The 12,515-nt window shown below is 32.8% G+C and overlaps 1 protein-coding gene across 1 annotated transcript in view; it reads left to right on the top strand.

Moving 5' to 3' along the window:
- LOC142329885 (UNC93-like protein MFSD11) overlaps positions 1 to 12,515 on the top strand; it is a 101,352-nt gene that overhangs the window by 28,069 nt on the left and 60,768 nt on the right. The gene's annotated exons all lie outside the window — the stretch shown is intronic.

Here is a 12,515-nt window from a genome sequence, read left to right as displayed (position 1 = left end):
AATTGCACCGTTTACTTGAATGTACTTTTCCACCGCCGTTTGACCAATTCGCGGATATGACGGACGATTTCTTTTTCTTCTCCGAATTATTTATCGCTACGTCACTATCGGTGTTTCACATCAAGCAGTGCTTTTCTATATCTAGTTAAAATGTTTTTATTAAATCATTTATGAAGGTTAATTCTTGTGATATCATATGATACGTAATCTCCTGGATTTGAAGATATTTTGGTTGAGCAGTACTCTCTGACGATAGAAATTTCTATTTGTGTGTAACAGATAAATAGTAAAGAATATTAAACTCCGTTGTATTTCAACAGCGTAGGACAAGTATTTCTTGATGTATTATTGGGTTGTTTTAATTATTTTTTAAACTGTGAAAGCGATCCAAAAAAAAAGAGAAAGGGTTATGGTCATTTTATTTAAATGATATTTGATTCTGAGTCGGCTTGCACAAGTGGTCGTGGAATAACGAGTGAGATTTGTTGTTACGTTACTATAGTAACGAAATTATATTCTACGGTCTCTACCGACTGGGTTATTATTATTTTTATTAAGAGTATATGAAACGTAGGAGGTGATTATTCGTCATTAAACCTAACCGTGGTGGCGTGGCTGTTTTCTAAATCCATTGGTTACAAACTGAAAGCTGCTTGTACTTCACTTGTGACCGAACAGGATTATTAAATAGCCAACATATTTGTGTGTGTGTGTTTGTGCAAGCGCGCGAGATTGTACACAAACACACACATACTGTATATATATATATATATATATATATATATAAAGAATGTAATGCTCACTCTTGAGCCTTGCTTGCTGTGGTACATTGATTACTTTCACTTTTATCCACTGTTCATATAAGTTAAATAAGCCGATTTCTTCAAAACAAGTTTTATTGGTAATTCAAACCTGCCTTATTTATAAATAAAATTTTAATGATTTTTTATTGTAGGCTAGATTTAATCTCTTGATCTAATTTCTGTTTTTAAGTACGCGTTGATTAATTCTTAGACGTATAAATTGTTCTTTGAAATGAATTTCAATTTGTAAATTACTGTAATTATGGCATATTTGATGAAATTTAATTTAGAAAGGAAATGAGACCTGAATAATTTTCTACTTGAGCGTACAATTTTTTTTTTATCATGAAAATCTTTCCTTCGTCTGTAATACTTACTGGAATCATAGTACCATCCCTAATTACATGTTTCATATTTTTTATTTATTAATTTCTCGGCTACATCGATATATGTTGGTATAGTTACAACGGGAAAATAACTATACGGGATTCCGGGACGTATTCTCCTAACTTCAGGAACCGATTCGAAACACCAAAATGAGGAAGAAAGGTTTTTTCTCAGGAACGGGTACTTACTTTAATTAAATTTGGCAAATCTCTAACACTAGTGGCTTAGATTAGACGGTTGATAACGTCTTAGATTAGAGGGACAGATTAGAAGGTCGACAATTCCCGTGATGTATGGCTGATTGAAATCCAACTTGTGTTGATCTGCTGTATTACGTAATTTGTTTGTCTTTCAAAACATGGGAACGTGTAGGGCCAAGTAGGCAACCCTCCTTGCCTAAGACATCCTGGTTCGCCCGCATGCAAGAGCGAGGGAGAATGATGGCACGGGGTCCCTAGCGGTGTGAATGGGCGCGAGTAAGCGTGAAGGGCATGCACAATGCATGTCTGGATCCTAGTAGGATAGGAACGGAGACGGGTAGCCCTCCTGAGGAGAGGCGTCTTAGCTGCTCAGAAGAGGAAGTCGGGGCGTCCTTGTGATCCAGGGGGGACTCCGGTGGGTGGCCTTTGGAGTGGGCCAAGCTAAGGGGACAGGCTGCTGTCACGACACCCTAAGGCGACCGAGTTATGTCTAACCGGTGGGGTCCGGTTGCCTTGGGGTTGTTAAAAAAAGGAAAAAACCACCAAGGAACACTGGTATCCAAGATCTAGTATTCCAGTACGTATAAAAGTACGCCTTTACTTGCGTACAAGGAAGTCATGTAGTGTCCACATCAGATTTTTTTGGTAGATTTCATAAGAAAACTGTTGTAATGGGTGCCATGATTCGACTTCCGGAAAATTTCGACAAATCCTCGTGTTTACATCTCCCAGACCCCAAAACCACCGTCAGTTCAAAAGTTTATATATATATTTTTTTTTTTCATTTTCTTTTGGACCGCCGTAATTTTGCACTAATCACTTTCAAATTGATACATAAAATATAACGATCAAAAATCTCGGTCAAGTTCGTTAATGTGCAAAATCGGACCATGGTGGGGGGGGGGGGTGAAAATGGGGGCGATTTTTCGAGAGAAAAAATATATCGCTATTACTTTCTTATTAAGTAAAATATCGAATTCGTTTAAAGTTCATAATTTGGATAAGAGCTTAAAATTTATCTAAGTAAATGTGTTTGATATCACCAATCATTGGTCCAGGGGGTGGGAAAATGGGGTTTCGAAGACGAAAAAATCATACCTCCCTTAATAGGTACAGTATCGAATGGGTTTAAGTGATCGTTAGTCCTCTAAACATTACCTAAAACTTTTGTCTGAAACAAGTTTTGATATGATCAACCCTTACGGCAAGGGATGACCAAAGTTTTACTGGAATTGTAAGAAGATGGGGCTTGTCGTATGCTAAACAGGTGAAACTTTTTTTTATATGCAACTATTGTCGTATTCAGTAAATTTGAAGTTTTTCTTAACTTCAAGGTGGAAATATTTTTATCCCCTACTTAGCACATGTGAAATCTACGTCCGCCTTGCGACGGGCCGAAAGGGATTTTTTTCTTTTAATATGAACGTAACCATTTTTAATTTTTTTGTCGGTAATCTAAAATTGGTACAAATAAATCGATTAGTGTTAATTATCAATCAAATCGGAACAACCGACAACTTAAAAACCGTAGGTGGTGTACAGTTAATCAACCGTTACTAAATGACCACTTGACCAACCCTATGGGTTAATTATGGGATTATGTAGGATCTAAGGATTTATTTATTTTTTAATAACAGTAACATGTTGGGTTTAAATCATAAGCAAAGCATTTTAGGCAATATAGAAGTTTTTAGCAAGGTCGAAATTTACGATATCTGTCATCTAAATAGAAAGTTTTCCAGTAATGAATAGATTTTATTTATCTCATTATATTTTATTTGCTTTCCATATCGTTGAAAAGTTGATTGAGATAGATAATTTTAATAGTGTTAATTCATTTATTATCCTTTAATGGAATTTTACTTCTTAATTTGTGTGTGTGTGCGCACGCGCGTGTGTGTATGTGTAGGAAACTCTTTTATTAAACATGAGGATGAGAATTATGTAATATTTTTGCAAAAAAAAAATTGTTTTTTTGTGGGGGCCTATTTTTTCATTGGTTCGAATTTTCTTCGAACCATAACACTGCAATAATTATTTCTAAGATAGTTTTTTTTTTTTTTTCATAAGTAGGCCAGTTTTGTTTATTTTTGTATGCTTTTATCGTATGCTTTGTATATTTTATCGTTTTGGACTATGTCCTTTTTTTGTTTAATTGGAATAAGTACTACAGTTTGATTTCGTAAGGTTATTGACATTTAATTTTTAATTCATTTGCAAAAATTATTGGGTCGTAACTTTTCTTCTTCTTTTGAATTTGTCCAATTAATATATACAATAAACGTTTTAGTAGATTAATTTAATATAATTTCTCTAATTAGTTATTGTTAATTTACAGTTTATATCTTTTCGATATGGATAAATTATTATTAGTATAAATATTTACTGTTTTATGAGGCATACGATTAAATTAATTGGTTATGTTCAACGGTAATCAGTACCGTGTAAACGATCATTACCGATACGGTAATGAACCGCATCGTCGATTTAAACTACCACACAGAATCGATATTGTTTGGATGTTGATGAGGCCGGAAGGAGATTTTCTATGGTAAATTTTAGATTTGACGTTAAAATATTAAATTTTTCGTATATAATTCTTAAAGTTTTGTCCGTTTCTTTGCAACAGCATCATGCAAGAACCAACCGACCGATTGTTTTCAAATTTGCATGATACATTCGTGTTGTCCCAGAGAAGGTTTTAAGCCGTATATTTAGACCCTAGCCCCCTCGGGGGGTGAAGTTTTGAATTAAAGATATCTATAAAAAAATAAAAATTAATCCCTTTTACTTCACTATTATATTTCTGTCACCGTAGCAATAGAAATAGGTTGTGGAGTTCTCTTCGTCAAAGGTCTGTGTACTTTAGTTACCTTAGTTACTATGAGGGCCGCCTTTTAAGTTTTTACATAAACAATGAAAGACAAAATTTTTTTTTACAAATCGTTTTATTGTTTCTCAAAATATTTCCTTTTAAGATTTTTACACTTTTGCATGCGTTCAAAACAGTTTTCCACTGTGAAGTTGGTACCTCAAAAACACGGTTTTAGAAGGATTCAATAGCTTTTTGAGGCTATGAAAATAACTGTCCACGCATTTTTTGTTTGACATTCGGGAACAAAAAAGTCGTTAGGCGATAAGTCAGGTGAATTGGGACAATGAGACATTAATTCATTGTTTTTCTTCGTCAAATAATCAATTGACTTGTGTGAGATCTGGCATTGTCATGATGAAGAATGATGCTACGTTTTCGGTTGTGTTTCCTGATTTCATTGTGACTTCTGGCAAAAAAATTGTTGTATACCGTTCATCATTTAACCGTTCTTCGATCCTCTAAAGCGATTGTTGCTACATGTCCGGTAAAACCGAAGAAACAAGAGATCATTTTTTTGCGAGCGCACCGCTTTTGCTGGATTCGGTTCATCTTGGAAACTCGAACAGTCGATTGTTGCCTAGTTTACGGTTCGTACGAATATATCCAAGTTTTGTCTTCTTTTAGAATGTTGTTTACGAATTTTGCATTTCATCGGTCGAATTTTTTGAGAGTTTGCTTACACCGATTGACGCGAGCCTGTTTTTGAGGTTCGTTCAAATTATCCGTCGGGAACAGATATTTTTCACAGCTAAATGTTCGTGCAAAATCGAATGTACTATAGTCTTCGATATGCCTACGGATGTCTCTATCTCACGGTGAAACGCATGCCGATCCTCTTCAATTATGTTGCGCACAGCATCGATGTTTTTTGGAACAACACCGAATTTGGTCGACCTACACGAAGTTCATCACTGATAGAAGCTTTATTTTTTCTCGTAAGAAAAAATTGAATACGGGTTATTGAGATTTAACTTTATTAAAAAACAAAACAGACTGAATTGTGAAAAAGATTTTAACGGCATGAAAAAACTTTGTCCGTAGGTTGGAATCAGCTTTTAACATAAAATGTAATTTAACTTTGAAAACGACGGATAAATTACGTTAAAAATTAGTGAAGATGTTGCTAATTACCTTCAAAGTTGCTCAAGCTGGCCCCCGTTTTGTTCAGTACATGATTTCGCTCGATTAATTCATTCTTTTCTAGCGCGTCTCGTAACGTTAGGAGTATTCTTAGTTTCGGCAGCTTCTATCATTCGATTCCTTAGTTGACAATTGACTTCATTCAACCCATTAAAAACACATTCCGGTAAGTGTTTTTCATGATTTAATATTTATATTGAACACTGTTCACGCATCCAACCAGGCTTTAACCATTTATATACTAGAGCTCAACGAAACAGATGTGGTGAACAAATATATCGTAACTTTTAAACAGTATTCTCAATAGTGTTTCGTAACTTCCTGAATTTGTACCCGGAAGCTTCGGATGAAAGGCCCAAGACACTACCGTTCCGCCACGGAGATCGGGTTACGGACATCTCTAATTGTTTTTTCTTAAGTACATTGAAGCTTGATTTTATTTACCCGGTCTTCTAATATTTGAATTTTGATTTTTTCCTTATCTGTATTTATTAACCGAGTCAACGGACTCGAAAAATTTAACTACAGGAGATAAATTATTTGAATGAGTTCGGAAAGTTATGTAGAATAGAAGTGTTCCCTAGCGGATACGAGCGAATATTTAATTTGTTTATTAACGAATTAAGGAAAATATTTTAGTTTTTCACCATCAGCGGCTTTATTTTTAATCGCTTGTAAAAATAAAAAGAATTGATAGATTGCTTTGGAAAATTTGCATAAAAAACCTTACGGGTACTTTTTTCTACGAGCAAAGCTAAAGGCGCTAGCTAATTTTACAATAAGCACCAAAATGGCGCTATGGAAGAGTAACTTGGAAACCGGGTGGGTACCTTCTCGTATACAGTAAGACTAAATGGATAAAGTAATAATTTATCCATAATTTCTTAATTTTGCTAGTAGAAAAAAGTGTTTGGGTGATTTTTATGCAAAATTGGCTTAGATTCTAACGGTGGTAGTATTTATTTTTTCATAAGATTAAAAATAAACAAAATAGTGACAAAAAACTAGATATTTTTTCAAAAACCACTTTTTTCCACAAACAGCAAAACATTTGCAAAATTTTGCAAAGTCAGTGAAATCTAAAGTTAAATATTGATAAATGGCGTGTTTTTACATAAATTTACGAAGTTGCATAAAAACATCTGTTTTCATTAATTTTTTATAACGATTTGTTTTTAGCGTCATTTTCATGTATTTACGAAGTATACTAACATTTACTTCGTAAAACCCATTGAAAAATTAAAGTTTTTGAAAAACCATCTCTGCCATCTTAAAGTACATGTTTTACATTACAAATAACGATTAACAAATTTTTATATTTGAGAAAACAGAATTAATAATGACTGTTGAGCGTCAGCCGAGGTACCAAAACACGCATTTTGTAAAAAATGAAATTTTCAAATGTTGATAAATAAACAGTTAAATAAGTTGCAGAGATATCCCTTATGGAATGAGTAGGTAAAAACAGAATGCTATATTGACTTTTTCATTTTTTGCAATTTGTTTATTGTTATAGGCATTTTATTAACAACTTGCAAATTTTCACAATAGATCCGGATTAACAGCCGATCGGAAATTAAAAATACTTCGAAATTTGACTAATTTATAGCCTTGGGTCTTATGGATCTGTATCTTTTTTAATTATCTCTAACAGGAACCGAGTTATCGAAGTTTATTTATTACGCGCCCTCGTGTTACGCTACCTAAGTACGATAGCTGTAGCACGATTTTTGTTCTTATTGTAAAATTCGCTGGGGCCTTTAGTTTGGCTCGTAGAAAAAAGTATCCGAAAGGTTTTTTATGCAAAATTTCACCGGCTATTTATTGGTATTTTTATTTTTATATGGTATTAAAAATAACGCCGTTATTGGCGAAAAACTAAACGTTTTTTCTTAAATTGTTAAATAAAATAGTTAATCGCTAATGTCCGCTAGGGCGCACTTTTACTCGTTGTAATAAATTTTTTAGAGTTTAAAATTTCTATTGATTCAGCTATTTAGTAGCTAGAATAACTAAATCGTATACAAAGGTTATATTTTCATATTCAGATGTTGTCTTATTTTATTAGTATTATTATTTTTGGAATAATATTGTTCATTAAACACTTGAAATTATCAGTTTTTCATAGTTGCATTTACATCAGCGAGCATAATAGTAATGATTATTTAAACATTTAAAATATTTCTTTATCTTTAGTAATTCTATTGTATTTAATTATATTTAAGCTTATTTAATTTATAAAAATTGGGTTATTAATATTTTTTATTACCGACCGTTATAATATAACTTCTAATTAATTACTTATCGTTATCGTTAGAAACTTATGAATATACCCTTTTTTACGTTTACTAACAATTTTTTTACGCGTAATTGCTATTTCATCTCATTAATAAACATCAAAATAAAAATAATTTAGTTTTTTTTTTAATTTCGTGATAAATATGACTGTCATCGATCAAGCTTAAAGAGGTTTAATTGGATTGAAGTGTAGAGTTAACGTTATAAAGTAGGAGAGTTAGTTCAACAAATGGCTGTTGACTTATCACGTACTTTAAATTAAAATTAATATTAATGCTATTACTAAATAGTTGACTATTAATTTATCCTGAAACATTAATTTATAACCTATTTATAGCACATTTATTTAAATCAATAAGAAGTTTTAAATTTGTTTTCTATTGTAATTTACACAGTTTCCAAAATGATTATGCTGTAACAAATAAGTTGACAGTTTAGGATTTGTTGCTGTAGAGAGTTAATAAAATACAGTGGTTTTATAGTTCTGTATAGAGATGCAACTGTACGAGCAAGTTTTGGATTAAATTGTTCATTCATATGGAGGGTGTATCCTTTTTTCTAGATTCCTTCCTTTTTTAATGGAAATACTACTTTCATTCAAAATACATTTTCCAACTGGTCGTTATTTAAAATTTTGAAACTGTGTTAGTGTAAACGTTAAACCGAATAGTGTAATTAAAAAAAAAAAATAATAATAAAAAATATAATACTTTTATTGAGAATCGAAGAAATACATTTTTTTCAAACAGCCGCCGTATTGAGTTAACAATTAAAATCGAGAGGAACTTAACGTGATTTTAAAATTCAGATTTTAAATATACAGAATTTATTTATTATTTCAACCAGTTTTCCAGCTTAATGCCAGTTCTGTGTGTGTGTGTGTGTGCGCGCGCGCGCGCGCGCGCAAATTCAATTACTGCTACCTGCTTGCCAGGTCTGCAGCTATAACTGTAAATGTACCGGTAAACATGCAATCCTGAACAGCCTCAGGTCGACCACTCCTGAGGCGTGTGGTTAATTAAAACCCAACCGCCAAAGAATACCGGTATCCACAGTCTTCTATTCGAATCCACATAAAAGCAGTTGCCTTTAAAGGGAATCGAATCTTAGAACTTTCGACTTCGAAAATTAGTCGATTTTGCGACGAGTTTAACCGCTAGACTAACCCGGCGGCTTAAATATATATTATTAAATGTATTTAATAACTATTTTTTATGTATGTAATCTCTTAACGTAATTTTAGAGCGTTAAAAAATGCACTACCGGTAAAATTGACGAAAACAGTTTTTTTTTCGCGTAATTCTGTTTTATTTCTGTTTGGTTTTTTGAAATAATTTGAAATTTTTAAGACTGGCGCAGAAAAGAAGATTTAATGCGATATAATTTTTTTTTCTCTTTAGCATTAAAATCAAGTATTTAAATTAGGGTAAAAGTTCTTTTTTAATTGGAAAAAAGTTTTAGCTTTTCGTACACTACTGGTCATAAAGTTATGAGACCCTTTAAAAAAAACATTTTAGGCCAAAAAACATTTATAACCATCAATATTTGTGTATAATTACCACTCGCCACTTCGACAACCTCCGTGGTGAAGTGGTAGCGTCTCGACTTTTCTTCGGAGGTCCCGAGTTCGAATCCCGGTCAGCATGGCATTTTTCACAAGCGACAAAATTTATTATTATCTAAGGGGGCGCAAGCCTGTTGTTACTGTAGAAATAAATAAATTATCTGTATATCAAAAATGTTGGTAATATATACCGTGTGTTTCAAAATGAATGTCGGGTTATAATAGCATGATAGAATATCGGGGGGGGGGGGGGGATAGAAAACAGCATATCTCAAAAATTTTATATTCTACCATCTTCTTGCTCTCTCTTATCCATCATCTTCTACTACAGTATTTCCACGCTCATTTCTGCAACAGCGTTTCAGTTTTCTTCGTTGCAAAGACGTACGCAAACCAAATTATCAGTAGTCAACCTCCCAGTGACCGCTGATCACCGATGTCTGTCCTTCGGCCATCTGCCGCATGCGAAAAAGGTGTACCTGACTGTATCCTTCAGGCCACACGTAAAATTCGTCACTCATGATTTTTTCTTTTTTTTAATCACAAATTAACGTTGGATTGTTGTAAAAATGCGTAACTAGAAAGAGAGAGTTTAAGAATGGTAAGATAGAAATACGTACATCTTACTAAAAGATACGATTTCTTAATAAATGTAAGTTAATGATTTTTATACAATTTAATTTTTTTAATCGCAAAAATAGTAGCGGTACACAAATAATGTAATCTGATTGGTGAATTAATATAACAATGTACTTTTTATTTGAAAATAAAAAAATTAATAATCACTTTTTAATTTTTGTTTAGAATCTTGAGAATATATATATATATCTGATCTGACAGCCGTTACTTTCAAACTTAAATTCATTTACTCACACTTGTAGGTATGTGTTGCTTTCACTTATATTTAATATAAATCAAGGTCGAAAATAAATTTGTGGTTAACTCATGAATAAACCGTTTGGCAACATATCATGCTTTAATCTTTATATTATACCAGTTACCTTTTAGCAGAAAAAAAGTTTAAAACGGATTCGTTATAAAAGTAAAATGTCTTGTTTTTTTGTTTTTTTAATTATCTTGTCTTTGGATTATTTTTGCATGTGTATAAAATACAAGTATTTTTAACATTTTATATGTATGTCTTGATAAAATTTCTATACGCTGTTTTACCTAATATAGAGGATGTTATAAATTAAAATAATAAATTTATTGTGATATTTTCCCTGCTACTTTTTATTTTTAATGATTATTTATTTTTAAAAGTGTAATGAACTGTTTTATATGACAAGATGGTTGTCTTGATTTTTATTTTTTTATTTTTATTACACGATCAAAAATATTAACAGTAATTGGGCGTATACATGTGCGACTACATACATAATATAATGCATACAGAATATATTGTAGTTTATGTGTGGGCAAAATGGAATTATTCTCTACACTTAGCTTTTGTTTATTTTATTTTATTATCACTTTATTGATTGCTATGTGTATTCATTTTGTATTTATAGTGTTTTTTATGTCAGTTTTTGTTTTGTACTTTCATTTGTACATAAATGTAGTACATTATTTGAATGGCAAATATTAGTATTTATGAGTGTGTGTGTACATGCGCGCGCATGTGTCTGTGTTGTGAATTCTGTTGAAGTACTGTCTACGGTAAAGCCGTTTCAAGTGCTACTTAAGTAAAACCTCAATAAACTTATAGATTAAGGGCTTCAATTTTTATTGAAATTTATTATTATTAGTAAATGTATATAAAGAGTAACATAGATATACCTTTCCCCCCCCCCCCCCGTTTATCCTCCGGGAATTGCCGTTCAGATAATACTTCAGAGGATGAATGAGAATGATTGTATAAGTGTAAATGAAGTGTAGTCTTGTACAGTCTCAGCTCGTCAACTCCTGAGATGTGCGGTTAATTGAAACCCAACCACCAAAGAACACCGGTATCCACGATCTAGTATTCAAATCCGTATAAAAGTAACTGCCTTTACTAGGACTTGAACGCTGGAACTCTCGACTTCCAAATCAGTTGATTTGGGAAGACACGTTCACTAGACCAACCCAGTGGATTAACATAAATATACCTAAGATTACTTAAGAAGTATTGGCACTGCTAATAAATAGTACAGTGGAGGAGATAGTGTAGCGCTATGTGATGTAATATAGCTAACAAAAGTCAATCGCTTTGTTGCATTCGTATGGTTAATTTTGCGATATTCTTTTCCAATTTTTGTAAATAGTAAATATTTTATTTCGTTGTTATAGAGTATTTTTCAATAGACATCGCCGATAATTTTTTTTTTATATTACCTTTTCATTCAAGTTCACCTTCACAATGCCTCAGTGAAGATACATAATAAATAAATATATAATAAATGGACGTTTATAACAAGATAAATGAAGAAAATCCCGAAATATATTACGTTCAAAAACTCAAGTTTGCTTAGTTTTCCGTAGTGGCATGTCTGCCTGTATAATTAATATCAAAGATATGAATTAAAAAATATTGTATAAAATTTTCATGTGACATTAAGCAATTACCGTTACTATAAAAAAATTATTGGCGGTTTTAAAAACAAAATATCTGGGTTTCTTTTAAAGACCGCTGGAAAATTTCTCTCCTTGTTAGCGAACCTGGGTTTTTCATGGCCACACTAGTAATGTACACACTGTATTGTTATATATAAGTTGTCGCGTTGTATCTTTTATTACGTGTGATGAGCTATTACGTTATAAAATGAATAGGAAAATGCCGCCGACTGTGAAATACGTGGAGTCATACGTTTTTTAAACCGTCAAAACGTTAAGCCGGATGAAATGCATAGGCAATTGGTTTCCGTGTACTGTGATAATGTAATAAATGAAAGAAACGCCCGAAAATGTGAAATAACATAATTAATGTGCACGATGAAGAACGTTCGGGGAGGTCTCCGATAATCACCGAGGACTTATTGAAACGCGTCGATGATGAAATCAGAAAAAATCATCGCTGAACGATTTCCGACCTGGCCCTTGTTTTTCCTAATGTTTCAAGAGTTGTTATCGGTCGCATTGTTGAGAGAAAACGGCAGTCAAGTGAGTAGCGTCATCCTCAATCGCCAACCAGACCGACAAAGGTCAAGCCACAGCCATCTGGACGCAAACTGATGACCACAGTCTTTTGGAATCGATTTGCCATACTGCTGATCGGTTTCATGCCACGTTGAACGAGTATAAATGCAGAAGCCTACTGCGAAAATTTA

The sequence above is a fragment of the Lycorma delicatula genome, chromosome 9, assembly GCF_047948215.1.
Source record: "Lycorma delicatula isolate Av1 chromosome 9, ASM4794821v1, whole genome shotgun sequence".
Classification (NCBI taxonomy): domain Eukaryota; kingdom Metazoa; phylum Arthropoda; class Insecta; order Hemiptera; family Fulgoridae; genus Lycorma; species Lycorma delicatula.
This window is presented reverse-complemented; position numbering and strand designations above follow the sequence as displayed.